The sequence below is a fragment of the Elaeis guineensis genome, chromosome 11 (genome assembly GCF_000442705.2).
Source record: "Elaeis guineensis isolate ETL-2024a chromosome 11, EG11, whole genome shotgun sequence".
NCBI lineage: Eukaryota > Viridiplantae > Streptophyta > Magnoliopsida > Arecales > Arecaceae > Elaeis > Elaeis guineensis.
Genome location: NC_026003.2, coordinates 108527520 through 108549370, shown reverse-complemented (window position 1 = coordinate 108549370; position 21851 = coordinate 108527520). Strand labels below are relative to the sequence as shown.

Below are 21851 nucleotides of genomic sequence, written 5' to 3'. Positions count from 1 at the left end.
GGATATTTTTATCATTATCATGTCAAGAATTATTGGATCATTTATATAGTAGTATTCTTGTAGACAGAGAAAAATATGAACTCAAATTGAAATGGAGACCTCCTGATCTGTTGGGGTAGTTAATGTAGAGCAAGTATATCCTAATACCAATTGATGATGATGAAGATATCCAAGAAATATTGACATTTCTTTTGAAATATTCAGAATATCAATTTTTAAAATTATATATTGAAAAAGAAGATGTACCGAGTTTTGGGTACTATAGTCGGCTTTTAACCCAAGAAGGCAATATTCCTGAGCCTTCCTCTCCTTTAGTAACTCCGATGGTGCAAACGAATAATATTGAGACCATGTTTGTAGAACAATATTCTACTACTGTTGGTCCTAGTTGTCCAATTATTCAAAGTCCTATGGTGACTTCTCTTGTGATATCTTCTGCTATGGTGACTTCTCCTATGATGGAAGTAGTAGTAAGTGTAGGACACGAGACTCATATAGGGGATGATGATTGGGTAGGTGGTGGAATAAATTCTGATAATTTAAGTTTTGAGTCAGATAAAAGTGAGGATGAAGACTATTGGATGGATGAGGACAGTAGCGATGATGATGATGAAGATGAAGATGAAGATGGTGATGAAGATGATATCAATGTGAGAGAACCTCAATCTTGTTTGCACGAACCTTCATAATTTTTTAACAATATAAATTTAGATAATTGTGGTTGTATTAGCACTGGTCGAAGATTGAATTCTGACTATCAGTTTTGGGACTCCTCGATGACTGAATTTTCGAAAGATCTAATATTTGAAAGTAAAGATTATCTAAAGTGAGCTGTTGATTTTTATCACATTATGAAGTATTGGACATACAATGTGATGCAGTCACATTCAAAGTTATGGTCCGTACGATGTGCATCATCAAGTAATGTACAAAATTATAAATTGAGGCTTCGTACTGTATTGTTGAAAAAGTATGGATATTTTCAAATTACAAAATATAAGGGTCCTCATACTTGTTTGTTTATGGGGTTGAGTCGAAACCATAAACATATCAGTGAAAGGATGATTGGCATACTAGTCTGACATATTATTGAGAAGGATCTTAGTGTTAGAGTTGAAGCTATTGTGGCAACCGTTAATGATCAATTTCAGTACACAGTATCTTACAGGAAAGCATGGTGTGGAAAGCAAAAGGCATTGATTGATATTATGGAGAATGGGAGCCGTCTTATGCAAAATTATCTTATTATATGGCTGCACTCCAACATGCAAACTCCGATACTGTTATTTCATGAGATTTTTTTCAAACTATAAATTTCGATGTTCGAATTTTAAATTATATTTTTTGGACTTTCAAACCATCCATCCAAGATTTTAGGCACTGCCATCCTGTAATCAGTATTGATGGCATGCACTTGTATGAAAAGTTTAAAGATAAGATGTTAATTGCAACAAGAATTAATGCAGAGAATAAAATTTTTTTCTTAGCATATGCAATTATGGATGAAGAGACGACTGCCAGTTGGAGTTGGTTTCCTTTTCAGCTCAGAACACATGTCGTCAAAGACAGAAATGGAGTATGCTTAATTTCTGACAGACATCCAGGTATATTAAATACCATTGCAGATGAATCTATTGGATGGAGTCCACCACGTGCCTATCATCGATACTGCTTATGACATATCTGCAGTAATTTCAACACTCATTTTAAAAATGTGCAGCTTAAAAGAGCAGTATGGCAAGCAGGAAGCACTCATCAAGTTTGTAATTTTAATTTTATTATTGGTAGGATCAGAACAGTGAACGAAGAAGCTTAGAGTTGGTTGTCTGAGTTAGAAGAAGAGAAGTGGATATTGGCACATGATGATGGTCTGTGCTATAGTGTGTTAACTACAAATTTATTAAAGATTTTTAATAATATTTTATGAGGAGCTAGGAATGTGCCAATTATAGCTTGTGTTCCAATGACATTTTACCATCTTATGAAATACTTTAATACAAGACATGCCCAAGCCTTAAGATATATACAGGAGAATCCAAATAATCTTTTTACTCCTTATGTTGCTATTAAAATTGCTGAAGATCAAGTTAAAGCCAATCAGCATCGAGTAACGGTGTTCAATCTTCAAAGAGGCATACATGAAGTGCTGACGAGGAAAGCAAGTACAGGGTTACGAGGTGGAGACAATTCATATACTGTTACTTTAAGTGAAAAAAAAATATTCTTATGAAAAGTGGAGCATGTATAAATATCCATGTTCACACGTTTTAGCTGTATGCCAAGAAATTACTATACATTTTAGTAGATTTGTGGATGATGCATAATAATTACAACATATATGAATGTTTGGAGTGGCGAGCTTAATCCATTATCACATAAAGATTATTAGATGCATACAGGTATGTTCAAATATATTTCTAATCATCATCGTTTGAGATCCAAGCAGAAAGGCAGATCAAAGTCAACAAGATTGCGAAATGAGATGGATGATAGGTAAATAAGAAGCAAGAATCATTATAGTATTTGTAAGGAACAAGGTCACGATCGCCGCCGCTGTCCTAGGATACTTTAATACACTTCAACTTCAAGTAGTGAAAGAAATTAAAGGCTGCGGAGATATATTTTTAATATTATTTTATATCTTTTTTGGGATTGTATTTTAAATATTGCTTTATATCCAGAAATATATTATGTGACAATGTTGTGTTACCAGACATTTACTAGTAATGAAATAGTCACATCATCATTTTCATATATTAAAAATTATATTTCTTATGCTCTAATACACTTGGGATATATATCATTATTTTAGATATATTTATGGCGTACGATCCACGACATCAAGGCCCTACAATATTAGCATGTTAGGCGCCTAACCTGGATTGTAGGTGCCTACAATATTTTAGATATATAAGCATGTTAGGCGCCTAACATAGATTGTAGGCGCCTATAATCCAGATGTAGGCACCTAACATGCTAATATATCTAAAATATTGTAGGCTACATCTAGATCGTAGGCGCCTACGATCCAGAAATACTTAATTTTTTTTATTTTTTAAATAAAATATCATTATCCATATTTAATTAAAAAATTTAAAAAAAATTAGGCACCTGGATTGTAGGCACCTACAATCTAGATGTAGGTGCCTACATCTGGATTGTAAGTGCCTACAATCCAGAAACATCTAATTTTTTTATTTTTTTAAATAAAATATTGTTATATATATTTAATTAAAAAAAATTAAAAAAAATTAAGTGCCTAACTTGGATTGTAGGTGCCTACAATTCAGATGTAGGCGCTTACATCTGAATTATAGGCACTTACAATCCAGAAACACCTAATTTTTTTATTTTTTTAATAAAATATTATTTTTTATATTTAATTAAAAAAATAAAAAAAAATTAGGCACCTAACTTGGATTGTAGGTGCCTACAATCCAGATGTAGGCACCTACAATCCAGATGTAGGCACCTACATCTGATTGTAGGCGCCTACAATCCAGAAACACCTAATTTTTTTATTTTTTTAAATAAAATATTATTATTTTATATTTAATTCAAAAAATTAAAAAAAAATTAGGTGCCTAACCTGGATTGTAGACGCCTACAATCTAGATATAGGCGCCTACATCTAGATTATAGGTGCCTACGATTTAGAAACACTTAATTTTTTATTTTTAAATAAAATATCATTATCCATATTTAATTAAAAAAATTAAAAAAAATAGGCGCCTAACCTGGATTGTAGGCACCTACAATCCAGATGTAGGTGCCTACATTTGGATTGTAGGCGCCTACAATCCAGAAACATCTAATTTTTTTATTTTTTTAAATAAAATATCATTATTCATATTTAATTAAAAAAATTAAAAAAAATTAAGCGCCTAACCTGGATTGTAGGCCTACAATCCAGATGTAGGCGCCTACATCTGCTTAGCCGCCTATTTTTTTTAGGCGCCTACAATCCAAATGTAGGCACCTACATGGGTGCTTAATTTTTTTTGGATTTTTGTCAAAATTGGATTGTAGGTGCCTACAATCCATGGTTAGAAGGCGCCTATAATCAGATGTAGGCACCTACATCTGGTTAGTCCTGTTGAATCATGGATCGGTCAGATCACAGGAATTTTAAGTCAAGTCACAGTATCCGGGTGCTTTAGGTCAGGTCACACGGTGCTTTAGGTCAGGTCAGGTCATACTGAACTTTAGGTTAGATTAGATTACAGTGTTCTGTCCACATCAGTGCACATCACAAGATTGGTTGGCTGTTAGCGACCTCTGATTTAGGGTTTAAGGTTTAAGATTTAGGGTTTGGGTTTAGGATTTAGGGTTGGGTTTAAGGTTTAGGGTTTACTGGTCAGCATCCATACACATCCATGATGATGATGACGGCTTGGAGATCATCTCCTGATTGATCATCAAACCACGACCTCCAATGAGAGCTGGGAGGATCCTATCGGTTCGGATCGGAGGATGATAAGAGGATGAGAATTGGGAAGATCTGGATTCTACTAGAGGACGATCGAATCCGATGAGAGTTGGGAAGATCAGATCCGACCGGAAGATAAGAGCTGGGAGGATCCGAAGACAACCAGATCTGACTAGAGGATGAAAGCTGGGAGGATCGATCGACTGGATTCGATCGGAGGATGAGAGCTGGGAGGATCCAGATCCATCGGATGAGAGCCGGTAGGATCCGACTGGAGGATGATCGGATCCAATCGGAGGATAAGAGCTAGGAGGATTCGATCGTTTTGAGCAGAGAATAAGAGCTGGAGGATCTGATCAAAGGACGATCGAGTATGATGAGAGCTGGGAGGATCTGGATCCGATCAGAAGATGAGAGCTAGCAGAATTAGACTGGAGGACGATCAGTTCTGATCGGAGGTAGATTATTTTCGTAATTTATTTTAAAATTATTTTCATAAATTATTTTAAAATTAATAATAAATCAGTAAAAAATTAAATTTAACAAGATGGTGGTGGATTATTTTTTTTAAAATTAATTTGAAAATGTCATTTTAAATGGTGCTTTTTATTTTTTCTACCAAGATGATGTGTATCGAAGTGCCACGGAGGTGGAGACGTATAGCGAAAAAATGCCATTCCAAATGGCATTTTCTATCCAATAAACGTCATTCCAAATGTCGTTTCGTGGTTTTGCATTATCTCTATAAATAAGTTGAAAGATGCGTTATTTTTGTAAAAATTTTTATTTTTAATATTATTTGGGTAAAGAATTCTAAAAAAAAAAACATACTATTAATTAAATACTAAGAAATAATAGTTTCATGGGCACAGGTAGTATTGTAGAAGAGATTAAATGAAAAGGTAGCGTTGTCCTCTGATCTCTTTGTTATCAATTCCCGTCTTTCCCGCTTGTCTAATGGAAACCCTTGCCCGGCTCCAACCCTGCTCCCCTCTCGCCTTCGCACCCACCCTTCGTCAAGAATCCTGCCGTCTTTCGTTGGTCAGAGCATTTCTTTCTTTTTCTTCGATTGATTGAATAATTTTTTTTAAAAAAATTCCAACCATATTTCTTGTCTCAACATTTTGTTTTCTCCAGGTAACCAATTCGGCCAGAAGCTCCGGTTTCATGGCACCAACGTCACGAGTCCTTTCAAGAAACAGCATATGATTCACAATCGTGAGATCAAGAGATTGCCTCCACTGCGGGCTTGACCGATGATTCCGCGTACTCGATAACAGGTTCTTCCAAGAAGCACATTGATAAGAATCTTGGTTTCTTGAATTGTTTTGGCTTGTAGAATCTTTGCCAATTTTGATGGTGACTACTGGATAATATATAGCAGCATTGCCATTTGGTGACACAAATGGGATCACCACAGTGATCTAAGATCACCAGTGATCTGAATCTTGTGGTGATCTGATCACCGATGATCCAGATTGTAGCATTTCGTGGGCCATGATCCAATGATTAAAGATCCTCGGATATCCATGAGTAACCTGTTTGGTATTCTATAAGAATCCAAGATCACTGATTATATAATACCAAAACTATCTATAATATATTCCTTAAAATTATATTTATCAATTATATATAATATATTACAAATAAAATATCACTATATTTACTAATATATTAACAATTAATAGATTCTATAAAAATATATTTATTAGTCCTGTAATAAAATATAAATATGAAGTACAATAAGATATTTTTACTCTAATATAAAATTATCATTGAATCATAATATGACAATAATATGATTAATCATATATATAATGTAATATATATCATAAATATAATATATAGTATCAAATATAATGTAATATCATATATACAACGTTGATATAATATATTAATGGCATAATGATACATTAACTTTTTTGCTAGACTAAAGGATATTTTTGTCCCTATATTTCAGCCTAAAATCACTGTTTAGGAGTGATCTTAGATTCTCAAACTCGAGGATGAGTATTTCATCATTAGGTTAGGGGGTAATTTGAAAAGTGGAGGTGATTTGAAATCACTGCCACATGGGATCATCATGGTGCAGCTAAATACGGTGATCTCATCACCTCCACCCACATCATCCTTGACTTTGGATGGATCACCCTATACCAAAAGTCCCTTATGGGTTTTTATATCAAAGAAGAAGAAATAGAAGACCGATTTATCAAATTTCTATGACATCTATTATCTTTAATAACCATCAAGCAGCTAGGTTAGCACAAATAGGTTTATAAAAGAAAGGGGAAGAAAAATAAAGCCAACATTTTGAAACTTGATCAGTCCTTAAAAAAAAAAAAAATCTCCATGGCAGCTACTTGATGGCAATCTGCTTTTTTATACAATGAAACATAAATAAAAAAAAAATAAAACTTATTTCTTGAACATTCGTAACATTGTTTTTCTAATATTTATTGGTGGCTACTTGATACTATTGAAATTTCTATAACAATCAGAATTCCTACTAGGTTTGAGAACCGGTGCAGTTTGCTGTTACTCCATGACTGTCATGATTGTTATAAGGACATGTAAGGACATGTGTTTATCCCCATATCAGTTATGCATGAGGAATATCTAGGGCACTCATACAAGATTAAGGAACCGAACTAACATCTTTCGCCTATCTTCTTTGGATGAGATTTTGGGTTGCTTCAAATGGTATTAGATCGAACCCAACTAATGATCCATATGGACTAGGGGCTATTGCAACATGAGGCTATTGTGGCTGCTATGGGATTATGGTACTTGTGATTGAATTTGAATAGATTTAAAGTCTTAGCCCGGTAAAGATGCTAAGGCTTAAGAAGGGGGAGTATGTGAGGATCCATGTAGGCATGTGTATAATTTTATGTTGGTTATACACTAGGGTGATATTGGATACTTATATGTGGCAAAAGAATCCAAATAACACCTTTGACTAACTTTTTTCAGTGAAGTCTGGGGTTGTTAAAAAAGAATTTATATGAGGATTCACACAGGCATGTGTTTAGTACGTCATTGGTTATGCGCTAGAGATATTTTGGATGCTTATATAGAGTTAAAAAATCTAAATCACACTTTTCAGATAGTCTTTTTGGGTAAGATCTTGGATTGCTGTAAATAGTATCAGATTAAATCCACTCATGGACCATGTGGACTAGAGGCCATTGTCACACAAACCCATTAGAACTAACCATGGGATTATGGTGCTTGTAATTGTATTTGAATGGATTTGGACACTTGGCCTGGTGAGAGCGCAAGTGCTTAAATGGGAAGAATATGTGAGAATTTGTACAGGCATGTGTTTACTCCCATAGGTTATGCTCTAAAATGATCTTAGATATTTATACAATTCTAAGAAACTTAAATAACACTTTCCAACAAATCTTTTTAAATGAGGTCCTGACTGTTACATTGCAATCTTTCTGTTAGTGGCAATGGCGATGCCGCACCCATACATTCTTTTGTTTGATCGGCATCTTTGGAGAGCTTATCACTTGATTGCTAAGATATGGACAACCTTGACCATCACTCCATCTTATAAGTTTGAGTTTGACAAGATGGAAATCTTGCCCCTTAGAACACTCCAATGGTGCATATCTTCAACCACCAGAGCTTCTTGCACATTTACACCCCTCTCTCTTGGGTGGTGCTTCAAGTTCATAAGGCAAGAGAAGCATTTTTCTGTTTCCAATCACTGGTGAGCAATTCTCCTTATGGGTGTCATTCCTTTTAGCCAGACAAACAGAGTCAGTTGGTACTGGTTCTTCTTCATTTTTTTTCTTTCCTTTTAATATTTGACATGCACCATGAAGTAGTTGTTGATTTTGTTCTGTGATTGCAATCATAGAAAATCTTACTCCACATCTATTATACTTGCTGTACAATGCATATTGCCAGGAGGCATGGGACCATTAGTTTCTTAAATTTATCATTCTGTCAGCCATCTATAAATAGTACCACTGCACTGAAATCATATATGTTCGGACTGTATTATCTTGATTCTGTTGCAGTCCTCAATCCAGAGATTATCCATTTATTGGATGCCCCAGATTGGCCTTCATGTTTATCGAATTGTAAAGAGTGAGGAATGTGTTGTCTAATTGAAAGTTGTTCTAGTCCTCATTTCATCTAAATTTGGAAGTTATAAGACGATAATTAGTGGATGAGTGTTCTATACCCTTGTAAGGACCCGGTTGTTAACCACCCAAAACATTTTTACATTTGTTCGCATGATTTTTAAAGTAGAAAAATTTTTTTAAAAAAATTCTAAACCTCACATGCTAGGCACACGAGGTGAAAGAAGTAGAGAGGCTGACTCCCGATGGAGTCGGCCTCCTTTTCCCGACTTTGATAAGGATCAGGAGTCTAGAGTTCATCGGAGCTCTAGCCTTCAGCTATAAAGCGCCCTCCCCACTTCCTCTAGGCATCTTGCCCCTCATCCATGATCCATTGCCGGCGGAGCTTCGGATCCATCTAGTTTGTTTTTCTGTGGATGGTTCTTAAGCATTCACTGCCAATTGATTGCCTGAATGAGGTAACCCACCCCCAACCTCTCTTCCACGCCTATCTCCGGGTCATTTGGCCACCGTTGATGGCCCAATTACCATCGACGAGTTGCCGGAATTAATGAAAATCCGATGCCTTATATGGAGTTCTCTTTCCCCTATTTTTTTCTTTTTCCTCTATCGTGCCGGCCGCCACCGTTGGATGATGCCATGCTCAAGTTGTTGAAGGCCAAAGTTGTCGGAGTCCCTTGCTGACGTGGGTCACTGCCATGGGTTGTGGCTGACCGAGAGTTTTTCCTTTTTCCCGTTCTTTCTTCTTTTCTTCTTCTATCGAGTTGGCCGTCGTCACTGGACTTGGCTGTGCTCAAGCTACCGAGGGCTAGAGCCACCAGGGGTCACCACCTCTGACTGTCTTGGGCTTCCTCCATTGAGATCATACCCCACCCTTCCCTTGTTTGTCAAAAAAAAAAGGAAGAAGAAAACGAGAGGAAAAGAGAGGAGAAAGGAAAAAATCAACAAATAAATAAATCTCTTCCCTTTTTTCTCTCTTCTTCTTCACTTTTTCTCTCTCTAATTTGTTGATAGCCTAGGACCAATGGAGGGTCCAGGTACATGATAGGTTTGGGTCGACGCTAGGAGGTGTTTTAGACTGGGTTATGAGATCTGAGGTCTTGGGCTAATGTCATGCAACCATGTATCCTGGTTTTTCTGTAATTTTCCACCAGAGATTCTTGATGTTTCAATTGATTTGATGGTGAGGACTGGCTCTATAGGTGAGCAATTATTGGGATAAGATGACGTTAAGTCGAATACTTCGCCCCTAGGTTCATAGACCGAGGAGCAGGTCAAGGTTCGCGGTAATTGGATATGTCATCAGTAGAGGTAAGGGTTCATTCACACAATCATCTACATGATTATGAAAAATTTTGTTTAAAACTATACCTATATAATTGTGTTATATATATGTATACCAACTCATATATCATGTGTTGATGGATTGGTATTGTATGATTCATGATTAATTTGTGCTTTATAATTGTTGAGTTAGGAAAACATAATTTAACATAATTGATAGGGTGTATGTGGCATCTAGATTGGTCAGTCATGCAAGAAACATGGCGTGTATACTAGACCAGTCTTGGGTTAAGGTGTAGTATTGTTTTTGGCCTACCACGGGCTGGTGTATGACTATAACTAATCTAATGCCAAAAAATAGATTATGACTTTAATAATATAAATGGGGTATGGGCGGTGTTTGGACTGATTGGCGATGCAAGAAACGTGATATGTGTGCTGGGTGGTCAGCCTTAGGTTAGGGTACAGCGTTATGTTTGGCCTACCAAAGATTGAAGCATAGTTGTAATTAGTCCAATGCTAGAAAGACAAACATAATTTTGCATAGTTATTAGAGAGGAAGAAAAGGGAGCATGTGGACTACTCTGTCATATGGTGTATCAGTTATGGGCTAAAATGTGATTTATGGTTGCTGGCCATTGGTGGAAGCATGGTGTGTGTTTGGTCTGTCATGAGCTGGAGCATGGTTGTGACTAGTCCAGTACTAAAATTAAATCAAGATGATTAATTATATCTAATTGAATGATATCTGAACTAGTCGGTATGTATGAAATGTAGTATTTATGATATTAACTGTGGCTGAGATGTAGTTGCTGGTCATGGGCGGAAACGTGGGTGTATATTTGGCCTACCACAGGCTGGAGCATGAGCGGATTTAATCCAGTGCCGGAGTGATAATGTGGTCATGATCCAACTATAGTAATTAGATGATAAAAAAAGAATAATTTCATTGGAATATTGTTGAATCAAATTGTTGCTTGCATGATATATAAGTAACATGTATCTCGAGATTTTTGTATGGTGCTATGTTTGCAACTGAGTAGCTATACAATTAAACCTGATGTGTATGTTGGCATGACTTATATATGTATGTTTTATAGCATATATATTGTTATATTGAACATTATTCAAATTATTGATATATGAATCTGACTATTTTTTTATCGGCTAAATATTATCGTAAAGATATTTTATATTTATGCTGGTTTGAGTGTGGGGGATTCTTATTGGATTGTAAAGCTCACAACCATCCTTTCCTTTTTCAAAGTTATAGGATACATAGTTTCGGATGGGCTTGATCTAGAGTTTGAGCGATGGAGTCATCTTATAGGCCTTGCATTATATTTAGGGCATTGCTTTAGGGTTCATGTGGCCATGTCACGTGGTCAATCCAGGTGTTAGGTTCGGGGTGTAACAACATTGATGTCCAATTCTTTATTTTTTGTTCCTTGAATACATGATATGTGACCTTTTTCTTTAATTAATTTATTGATTATTTAGAATAGGGTTGCCTCAATATTGCATGGATTTGGTCAAGAAAGGGGCATCTGTATGTTTCTTTCTAGAGGGAACTCAAAGTAAGGATGGAAAAGTAGGTTCCTTCAAGGTGAGTTCTTCAGCAGATAAACTAAATACAATTACATATAGTGGAATGTAACTTTACCTACATATTATTTTTGAAGCAAATTGAGATAGGAAATTTCATTTATGATCATGTAGAAAGGTGCATTTATTATTGCTGCAAAGATGCGTTCCTTTTGTGCCAATTACCCTTTTGGGAACTGGCAAGCTTATGCCTGCAGGAATGGAGGCTGTACTGACTCCAGGTTCAGTGAAAGTTGTTGTTCACTGGCCTATAGAAGGAAATGATGCAGACATGTGATGCAGTGAATTAGGAATATCATAGCTACTTGCTGCTAATGGCTATGGAGTTCATGTAATGCATAAAGTCGCCTGCTGTTAAACTTATGACTCTCATTATGAGGTCTGCATTTTTTGGGAAAAGACTCATGAGTCATGAGTTATAAGGTACTTCTGTCCTTTCCTAATTAGTTTTTATTAAGAAGTTAGATGATGCAAATGGTTCAGAACATATGAGAATAGAAAATAATTGTTCTTTATATTTGTGAAGCTAATACCGTAAAGATGGATACTTGCAGCCCTTCTTTTGTCACTATGCTACTTATACCTTTTAACATATTCAATGGTCAAACTATTATGTAGTTCATTATTAGGTGCAGCCCCCTTGAATTTTTTCTTCTAATGGGATGCAGTCTTTAATGTCTAAAGTTGCAACAAGCAAAAATGCTTCCTTATAAAATCACAAGTTGCAAGTGGTTTTTTTATATGTGATAGGATTTCCTTTGTGCAGTGCTTTTCTTCAGAACCATGTATGTATTTTTCGAAAGTTTAACTTTGAAAGATCTTGTTTATGCCCAAAAGAATCATCTTAATAACTTAAGGTCTTTAAAGTTTGGTGATTATAAGAAATTGAATAGATTGATGTTGTTTTGCTTGGGTTAATTGGAAGGAAGTGTGCACATATGTATCCCTTTATACAAGGATATTTAGTTTCTGATCCTTTAAAACATCTAGCAGGCAATGTATATACCATTGGAGTTGGAGACCTTAAATGTAAAAAATGCTGAGAATATTTTTTTCCCTAATAAATAAATCTTCTACCCTTCTTCAAAATTGATTGGAACTCATGTAGGGGCAACAAATGGACAATTGGTTAAATCGCATGGATAGCATTAGGTCGGGACATTGACCATGAATGTTCGTCCAATCACCATGCAAACATAATCCTCCTCATTTCCAGCCAGATAGGAGACTTCCATTGCCATGCAAAGAGCTGTCCTCGTCCCTTCCCTGCTCCTTTTAATCCTCTTTGATCTTTTTCGGCTTTCTCCTCTCCTTGCATGTGTTATCTGATCTCTACACAAAGAAAAGAGTTGGAAAAGTTTATGTTCTTGGTTTTGTATTTTGCTGCATTGCTTCATGACAACCAAGATGATTGACAGGAAACTCGTAGTATGGACAGCAAAAAAATAATATGACAATCAAACAATCAGAAGCTTTAGACTTTAATAGTGAGAGAGAGCATGGGAAGGGGGTGATTTGTGAAGTAAAATCAATGTTATGGACAGCATAAAACTATACAAACTCATAGAATAGACAGCATAAAATGATATAATTATCAAGCATTCAGAAGCTTGAGACATTAACAGAGTGAGAGAGGATATGGGGAACGGGGTGATTCATGAAGTAAGATCAATAGTATGCATATGGAGGCAGGAAAATGAAATTATGATAAAACAATGAGGAAGGCTGCAAAGTTCTTAAATATGGAATTAGTGGCAGAACCAGGATTTGGTTCAAGGGCAGCAACTTGTTCCCCATGGTAAATTGAACCCATGTTTGACATCTTTAACAGTCTTCTTATATTATTTAAAACAGTTGTGACTTTTGGCTTTTCCTTTTTCTAAGATTGAAAGAATATAGGTCAAACATGGTAGCAATGCAAAATTATCACTGTACATTGAATCAAATCTAAAAAAGTAAGATAGCCTGTCGCATATAATCCTGCCACAGCAGTGCCAGAATATAAGCTTCCTATGGTACCAAGAATTTGTGTACGACGTCTATTTTCATGTTACTTAATACTATATAATGCATATGTCAGATGCCTTTTAATGCCATCTCTAGAATGCATTATGATGCCAAAATTATGTACGTTAGCTGTGAATCATGCTTATTCACTGAAACAAGTCTATAAACTACTATGAGCCCCTATCAATTTTTTTTGTTGTTTTTATTGTTACTAGCAACCAGGTACATGCAGGCATGTTTGAGAGGGAAAAGAATGGTGTCCTAGTGTATGAGGTTCTTGCCATTGTAGGTCTCGGAAAGGTTAGACATACGCAGACTTATCCCCCCATGCAGAGAAGCTTTTCCTTTGTTTCATACCCATGACATCTAGGTCAGAATAGAGCAAACTTATCATTGCGCTAGAGCCCATGCTCAAGAGGGAAGATTATGAATATCACATATTAAATTACATCAAACAAAAAACATTATCATATTAAATGGATTGTAGAGCGAGAGAGAGAGGGAGATAAACTTAAAAGAGAAATACTACCCTATGGGGATGGAAGACTTGAAATTGAATAACTTAACAAGTTAAAATTCAAATTTCAAATGTTAATTGATCGTGAATTGTTTAATTGGTTTTTGATTAGCAAGATAAATGAATCAAATGATCCAAATAGAGAGAAAAAAGAGAGGAAAAGAGAGCTAATGTGCATTTGTTGATTGGCCAGATTTCTATCTTTGCTAAGCTTCAACTGGAGATATATTGGTAATTTTGAAAACAAGTATAAGATTATTTTAGGAAAGAATGTTGATTGGCAAACTTTTTTAAGGAATATTCTAAAAGTCAAAACTTTTGTTTTGATATATCAGCGAAAAACTTTGTATGCATATTTTGAAGAGCATAGTTGATGCTGGAAAAAACTCGATAGCCAATTGAGTGCTAGTCAAGTCATTTTAAATAGTGGGCAAGACAAAATCTATATGATCAGATGGTAATAGAAGAGAAATGGTAATAAAAGAAACTCAATATGTTTCAGTTCTAGGATGACTTAACTGAGTTATTGTGATATAACTTCATTTTCCATTTCCCAGATTCTAGCAAATCCATGTATAGGCTCAGATGGTATATACTATATTTATCACCTCTGTTTTAAACCACACTTTATAAGGAGATAGTATTTCGATTTTTTTTACTTCTGTCTTGATATATCATTTTTCTTCTATTTTGACGTATCATTTTTTAGATTTAATGCATTTGACTTTTGAATTTCATATATTTTGTAATATAAGATTATGAGATGTTGGTTTTATGGGTTGAGTGTCGGTCAAAAGGTTTCTAGCTTATTCTCTTTTGATTGTTTCAGAACCAATTATTTCTCTTTGCTCAGTCCATTGACAGTCATGTCAGATCATAAGCAATGATTAAGAACCATCTGTCAAATGCCTCATCTAATATTTGGATTTGTGGAATGATAGAGTCGTGAGTGCTCCTGACAAAGTTCTATTTTTATAGCAAGAGTATGAAAAGTAGAAAGACATGAGCGGCCTCTAAAAGATGGATCCTAGATAGTGGTATCCAATAGCAATCAGGTAAGGGTATGTTTAGGGTGTTTCCCAACACATGTCAAATATATCTTAGAAATACGTATCTATCTTTATTTTTTTTTCCCCATCCAAAAAGCACAGGTGCTTCAAATTGTATCTAGTGTCCATTTTTGATGTATATAGGATTGGATACTTGATGGACACAGTAAGCAAACGCGTGGGATAATTATTAAGTATCCCATTTTTAGAACTAAAAAGAGACTCCAGATGCTTCAGGGATAGGCCCAGGACGCCAGATAGCTCTGGTGATGGGGGTGGACTTTCATTCTTTCTTTTGTTTGATGAATGAATATCTTTCAATTCAAATAGTGAATTGTGGTGGTGATATGGAGTATGGATTGCAGTCTATGGATTTGATGATGACTAAATAAATAATAGTATTTGTAGACTTTCATATTATTCGATGGAGTGTATAGAGTATGTTGTGATGATCCATTATGCTTCATAGATCCCTTTTTTTTAATGCATGTAAAGAATTTTCTTTTTTCTATGCTTCAGTCTTCTCATATCCTATGTTTTTCAAGGTTTATAATGTCCTATCCATATATCACATCCTTATATTTTAGTAATTGATTTAGGTTGTCTATGTGCTAGATGTGGACCAAATATGTGGGTAGGGTTCAATAGTAACAATGAAACTGAGTTCATGGAAGTTAGATTTAACTGATTAGAGGCTTTCCCTTTCTTCTTTAGGAGACTATTTGAAACATCGGCATGATGGATGGACTGTTCTGTAACTTATTATCTTTATGTCATTGCTTGTATAGTCTATGGATATGGATGATACCTATATGATAAAGTTGATGTAGCACATTAAAATTTATGGAATTTTTTTACCTTATGTTGCATCTTAAACTCTTAATATTCTATATATTTTAACTGTTTGGGGCCAATAAGGGCTTCTTTCTTTATGAATAAATTAAGGATGTTCGCATGGTTATCTGATTACTTTATTGTAGAAGTATTAGAATTTTTAACAAATTAAACAAAATCATACAATAAAATATATGCATGCATATAGTTGCTGATTTTTCACCTCCATATCCATGCCCTATTTTTTTTCAAAATCTACCATTACTATATCATCTCACATCGTTATTTTGAGTTTGTATATGGTATTATTAATATTAAGTAAAAAGAGAGAATCAATAGGAGTATGGATGCTTTAACAGATAGTATGTTTATAAGTTCTGACCACCTGCAGGTAGGGGGGTGCAAATGAAACAAGTCAAGCCGAGCAGCCGGCTGCTCGAGCTCAGCTCGGTGTGCTACTCGGCTTGGCTCGGTGTATATATGAGTTGCTCTAGCTTGGCTCAATTTGAAGCCAAGCTCAACTTAAACTGTTCAAGCTCCACTCACATAGGCTTTGAGCCAAAGCTTTTATGGATTCGAGCCAAGCTTCTTGACTATATTTGCAACCGGCTCAAGTTCAATGATCCGGACTCCAAGAACTGGGTGATCTTGGTTTCTTTCTAACGGAACCAAGCCTAGAACAAAGCTCAGGCTGCTTATGAGAAGCTCGGATCATTTGCACCCCTACCTGCAGGCCACATCCTTGGGAAAGGCATTTCATTATATACAGTAAAGATGGCAAAAATAAATTACAATATCTTTTAGCTTGTAAAATTTGTATTTCATTCTCAGAGTATATGGCTTTATTTTATAAAAGAACTGCATGTATGGAAGCCAGGAACTGAAATTATAAATATAGATTTATCTGAACAAGCACCCCCTTGTAGGGACACATTCTGCAGGTATATGAAATGTGTGAATGAGTCTTGAAAAGAGCAATGAACTTGTCAACATTGTCCTGCATTTATATTTTGGTGCTCACTTCTGCACTTTATGCTGTCTATGCATTCTAATGATTATTTACCACCTCATTGACAATAATCTTCTGGTTTAACAGGAAGGAAAACGAACTGCAAAAATTAAGCAAAGGGAGTAACATGATAACCCAGGAATTGGTGACTGGGATCTGCGGGCAGAAAAGAGGACAACAGTTTTCTGTGAAACCGACTGAACAACGAAAACTTCTCATAAATAATCTCTGTTGAAATAAATCACTTTGCAAAATTTTACTTTCGCTGTCAACAAGTTTGACAATGGATTTTACTTTGTTGACAGGTGAATGCTAGATGTACAGGTGTGTAGGTTAAACGGGGCACGCTTGGCCTGCTGTCTCTCATGTGTCCCAGAGCAAGTGCAAATTTGTGCATGTAATGGAGATCGATTTCATTTTTCTTCTCCATGGCAGTATGCACAGCTTTTGCATTTGTTTTCGGACGCGTTGCCATCGGCTTGTTTCCATCCTCATGCTTGCGCATGTACAATGACGATAGGGAGATAAAATGAGAGAGCAAGCAAACTAACAAACTGTAGCCTCTCCCTGGCAACCCGTCCGTGTGGGTACGTTTTAAAAGCAAAAGCAAATGCAGACCATTTTTGGGTCTTCGAAGCCATAAATCTTCCGCAAGGCTGGCCTTATACTTCTTACTCCAACGCACGAGGACACGTTGGGTTTGTGGGAAGAGTTTTATCTCACTAAAATATGTTTTCTAAGAAATTGATGCTTTGGTATATGATGTTTGAAAAAGTAATTTTTTTCATGTTTAGTTAATCATGAAAAAAATAATATAGGAGGTGCATTTTTTAGAATAATTTATATGTGGTTGTTTATCTACTTTTTTGAAAAACTTGTGTGAAAAACTTGTTATGCCTTAGAATTAGATGAAATATTTCCACTTATAATATTTGGAATATCAATATCAGCAATATAAGTAGAAGGAGAATGTTAAGACATGGATATTGCTATTGGCGCTTCATTTCCCAACCTAGTTTGCAAACTAGAAATATCTGAATCTGGAGATAAATCATTATTAATGTCTTATCCCCATTTCTTCTTATAAAATCATGATAATTATTTTTAAAATAATTTACCGATAACAGAGTATTTTAGATCCGAAGCAAATTAGTCATGTGAAGTTGCTATACACATTCCAACTTGTTTGAAGAGACAAAATTTGATCCATTTTAGTATGACCTATTTGACTATGATGGCTCAAGGATATTTTTGAAAAAAATAAAAATTACAATAATTTCCAACTAGTGGAAAAATGGCTTTCTCATATTCTACATAAATTTTTGTTCTTCATGAAATGTGAGAATTTTTATTCTCTAGAGAAAATTTCTTTCCCATCTCTCTCTTGAGAAATCTCCAACCAAATATGATTTATTTTTTTATTTTCTTGTTGACCCCCTATTTTTCCCATGAATAAAATGAGTCCTTAGTGTTTCGTCATTTGATGGCACGTTGAATGTAAGTCTGTGGATGGCTATTTTTCTATCTTGGCTGATTTCTCAATTGAGTTATTTTTTATATCAGTATCAAACATGTCTCAACAAAAATCTTGGTGGATATTATTGGGATATATCGACCGACCCCTGTATGCCAACTTACCCTCGGATCTGTTCGACCGACGTCTGACTCTATCGATCGGACTGATCGACGATTCCGACGGTGACTGCCGACAATGGCTGCTGATAATATTCAGTCGAAGATATGTCGGTCGAACAGACTCATACTGTTCCCAACCGGCCAAGCGGTCGAGCCCAAATCAGACTCACTATCGGGGGTGGCAGCCGATGTTCGACTTCCGCAAGGCATCAGATCAGTCGACGGTGTCTCCGGATCATCATCCGACGTCCCGACGGTCGAAGACCGACATATAGTCAGCCAGCCCACCCAAACGCCGTACGACCGCTATGGGCAGTTGTCCTGTCAAGGACATGCGGCACGACCGTCCTGGGGCATTGTCCTGTCAAGGACATAGATTGATCCCAGTGATTTGATAGCTCACGGCGATTTGACAGCCTCCGGTGATTTGATAACTCCCTAGTTATCTGCACCATTAATGGCGGGACCATACCGCGTTCTACTATAAAACGGGGCAAGGCAACAGTATTGGTAAGGGGGAAGTTCCGAGCAAGCTTTCTCAAGCTCTCAAAAGTGCCTCTAAGCTCTTGAGCTCTCTCTCTTTCTCTCTCTCCCGCTGAGCCCCTGATTTTCCACTGTTGCCTAGTCTCCTTTCTGACTTGACCGTCGGAGGGTCCCCGCCAGAGGCATCTCCGGTCTGTGAGGACTTTTCTTGCAGGTGCGCGACACCGACGATTGGACGATGGAGGGATTGGCTGTAATAGATTTGGCACGTCAAGTAGGGGGTACTCGACAGAGGTAAGCCAGTGAGCTCCACAGGGCTTGAAAAATCTCTCGAAATGATGAAAATCAGAGCTCAGCGATCGAGAGCTACCGGATCGGCGAGACGCTCTTTCCGTCGGAAAGAGGCCCCTCCTTCACCTTCCATGGCGGAGCCCAGCTCTCCGCATCTGGTGGTAACTACGGAGGCGCAAATCATGACGATCGTATGGCAAATGACCGTTCTAACGGACGCAGTCAAAAACCTCCAACAGCAATCGATTCAGTTGCCGCAACCACCGACGGCGCACCCTATGCCGTCCAGAAGCAGCCGCCGACGTCCGTGTCAGCTTCCGTCTCCTCCTCAAGAGCAACCGTCTCAGCACTCCCACCGAGAAGGGGCGAGACGGCCACAGCACGACACCCATCGGTTTCGACATTCTTCTCCTTCCCAACTGGAGCGAGCGAGGAAGGAGAAGCGGCCGCAGACATCGTCCGCCTCATTCTCAAGTTCGTCGGGAGGTTCGACCCCTGGGGTTTCACAACACCGACGGTTGGACGACTACGAATGTAAGTTCGAAGAAATCGACCGTCGGCTTGCCCAACTCCAGACGGATGGTCGAAGTCTTCAAATGACGTCGACTTTCGGACCACCCAACCTCTCTCCCGATTTGTTCTCGACGAGCCGATCCCTAATCGGATCAAGATGCCTCACGTGGAGCCTTACGATGGCTCCACCGATCCAGTTGACCATCTGGAGAGCTACAAGATTCTCATGATAATTCAGGGGGCAACCGATGCCCTCCTCTGCATCGGCTTCTCCGCCACGCTCCGTAAAGCTGCTCGGGCCTGGTACTCCGGCCTCCGCTCAGGGAATATCCACTCCTTCGGGCAGCTCGAGCATTCTTTTGTGGCCTACTTCAGCACCAGCTGTAAGCCGCTGCGAACCTCGGACAGTCTTTTCTCCCTCAAATAGGGAGAAAACGAGACGCTCTGACACTTTATGGTCCGATTCAACGCGGTCACACTTGAGGTCCGGGACCTTAACGAAGACATGGTTATCTCAGCCATGAAGAGGGGGCTAAGAGGGTTCCGATTCACATATTCCTTGGACAAGACCCTCCCCCGGACGTATGCCAAATTGCTGGAGCGCACGTACAAATACATGCACGCAGACGAAGGAGCTTCCGACCGATGCCTGACCGAAGACGTGGGCCAAAAGGAGAAGCGAAAAAAAAATCAGGCTGCTGCTGAACCCAGCAGGCCCCCGACCGACAAACGGGTCTCGCCCCAACGACGGAGCCCGAGATCACCCCGACGTCGGAGTTCGAGACCAACGCACCGCAGGTATGACTCCTACACCCCTCTCTCCGCTCCTCGTGCGTAGATCCTGATGGAGATCGAAGGAGCGGAATACCTGCGATGGCCCCTGCCTCTGAAGGCAAAGAGCCTTGACCGGAGGAGATACTGTCGATTCCATCTGGGCCACGGTCACACCACCGAGCAATGCATCCAACTCAATGATGAGATAGAGGCCCTCATACGACGAGGGTATCTCAGAAAGTACCAAAGGGACCCGCCGGCTCAGCCCCTTCCCGACCGACAACCCCAACCGACTGAAGAGGTAGCAAATAATCAGCCTACCGCTGGAGTCATCAACATGATCTCCAGACGACTGGATCGAAGAATGACTGCTGAGGGAGAGTCGACAAAGAGGCCGCGCCAGGATGATGTAATCATCTTTACAGATGAAGATGCTCGAAAAATCCAAACTCCCCATGATGACGCTGTTGTTGTCTCAGCGACGATAGCGAACTATGATGTAAAAAAATTCTTGTTGATAATGAAAGTTCGACTAATGTTTTGTTTTACTCGGCCTTTTTCCGAATGCGACTGTCGACCGACCGACTCAGGAGAGTCTCTACGCCCCTAGTGGGCTTCACCGAGGAAGCCATCGCAGTGGAAGGAGAAATTACTCTTCCCGTGACAGTTGGGACCGAACCACGATAAAGCACCGTCCACATGACATTCACGATCGTCCAAGTACCTTAGCTTACAACACCATACTTGGAAGATCCGGACTAAACGCCCTCAGGACGATAGTCTCGACATACCACTTGTTGGTCGGGTTCCCAACTAAAAACGAAGTCGGAAAAATACGCGGGGATCAACAACTCACTCGGCAATGCTTCCAAATCTCTACTCAAAGCAATGAGTCGAAGGACTCTCTGACGGTCGACAAGCTGGACCAACAGGAAGAGGAGGAGTGGGGTGAACCGACTGAACAGCTGATTTCCATCCCGATGATCAAGAATCCTGAACAAGTCGTCCGGGTCGCATCACAGTTGTCCGACCCGGAGCGACGGCAGCTGATAGAGCTGTTGAATGCTAACACCGACATATTCGCTTGGTCGGCAGCGGAGATGTCCAGCATACCTCCGAAAATAATGACTCACCGACTCAACATCGCCCCTGGTGCGAAGCTGGTGAGACAGAAGAAACGGACTTTCGCCCCCGAAAGACAGAAGGCCATCGACGAAGAAGTAGACAAGCTACTCGAGGCAGACTTCATCAGAGAAACCACATATCCCGACTGGCTCGCAAATGTCGTCATGGTGAAGAAAGTCAACGGGAAGTGGAG

General features: G+C 38.2%; 1 protein-coding gene and 1 pseudogene across 2 annotated transcripts in view; one reads left to right on the top strand and one right to left on the bottom strand.

Moving 5' to 3' along the window:
• LOC140852598 (IAA-amino acid hydrolase ILR1-like 5) overlaps positions 1–21851 on the bottom strand; it is a 137173-nt gene that overhangs the window by 102323 nt on the left and 12999 nt on the right. The gene's annotated exons all lie outside the window — the stretch shown is intronic.
• LOC140852530 (1-acyl-sn-glycerol-3-phosphate acyltransferase BAT2, chloroplastic-like) lies at positions 1499–17595 on the top strand (annotated as a pseudogene).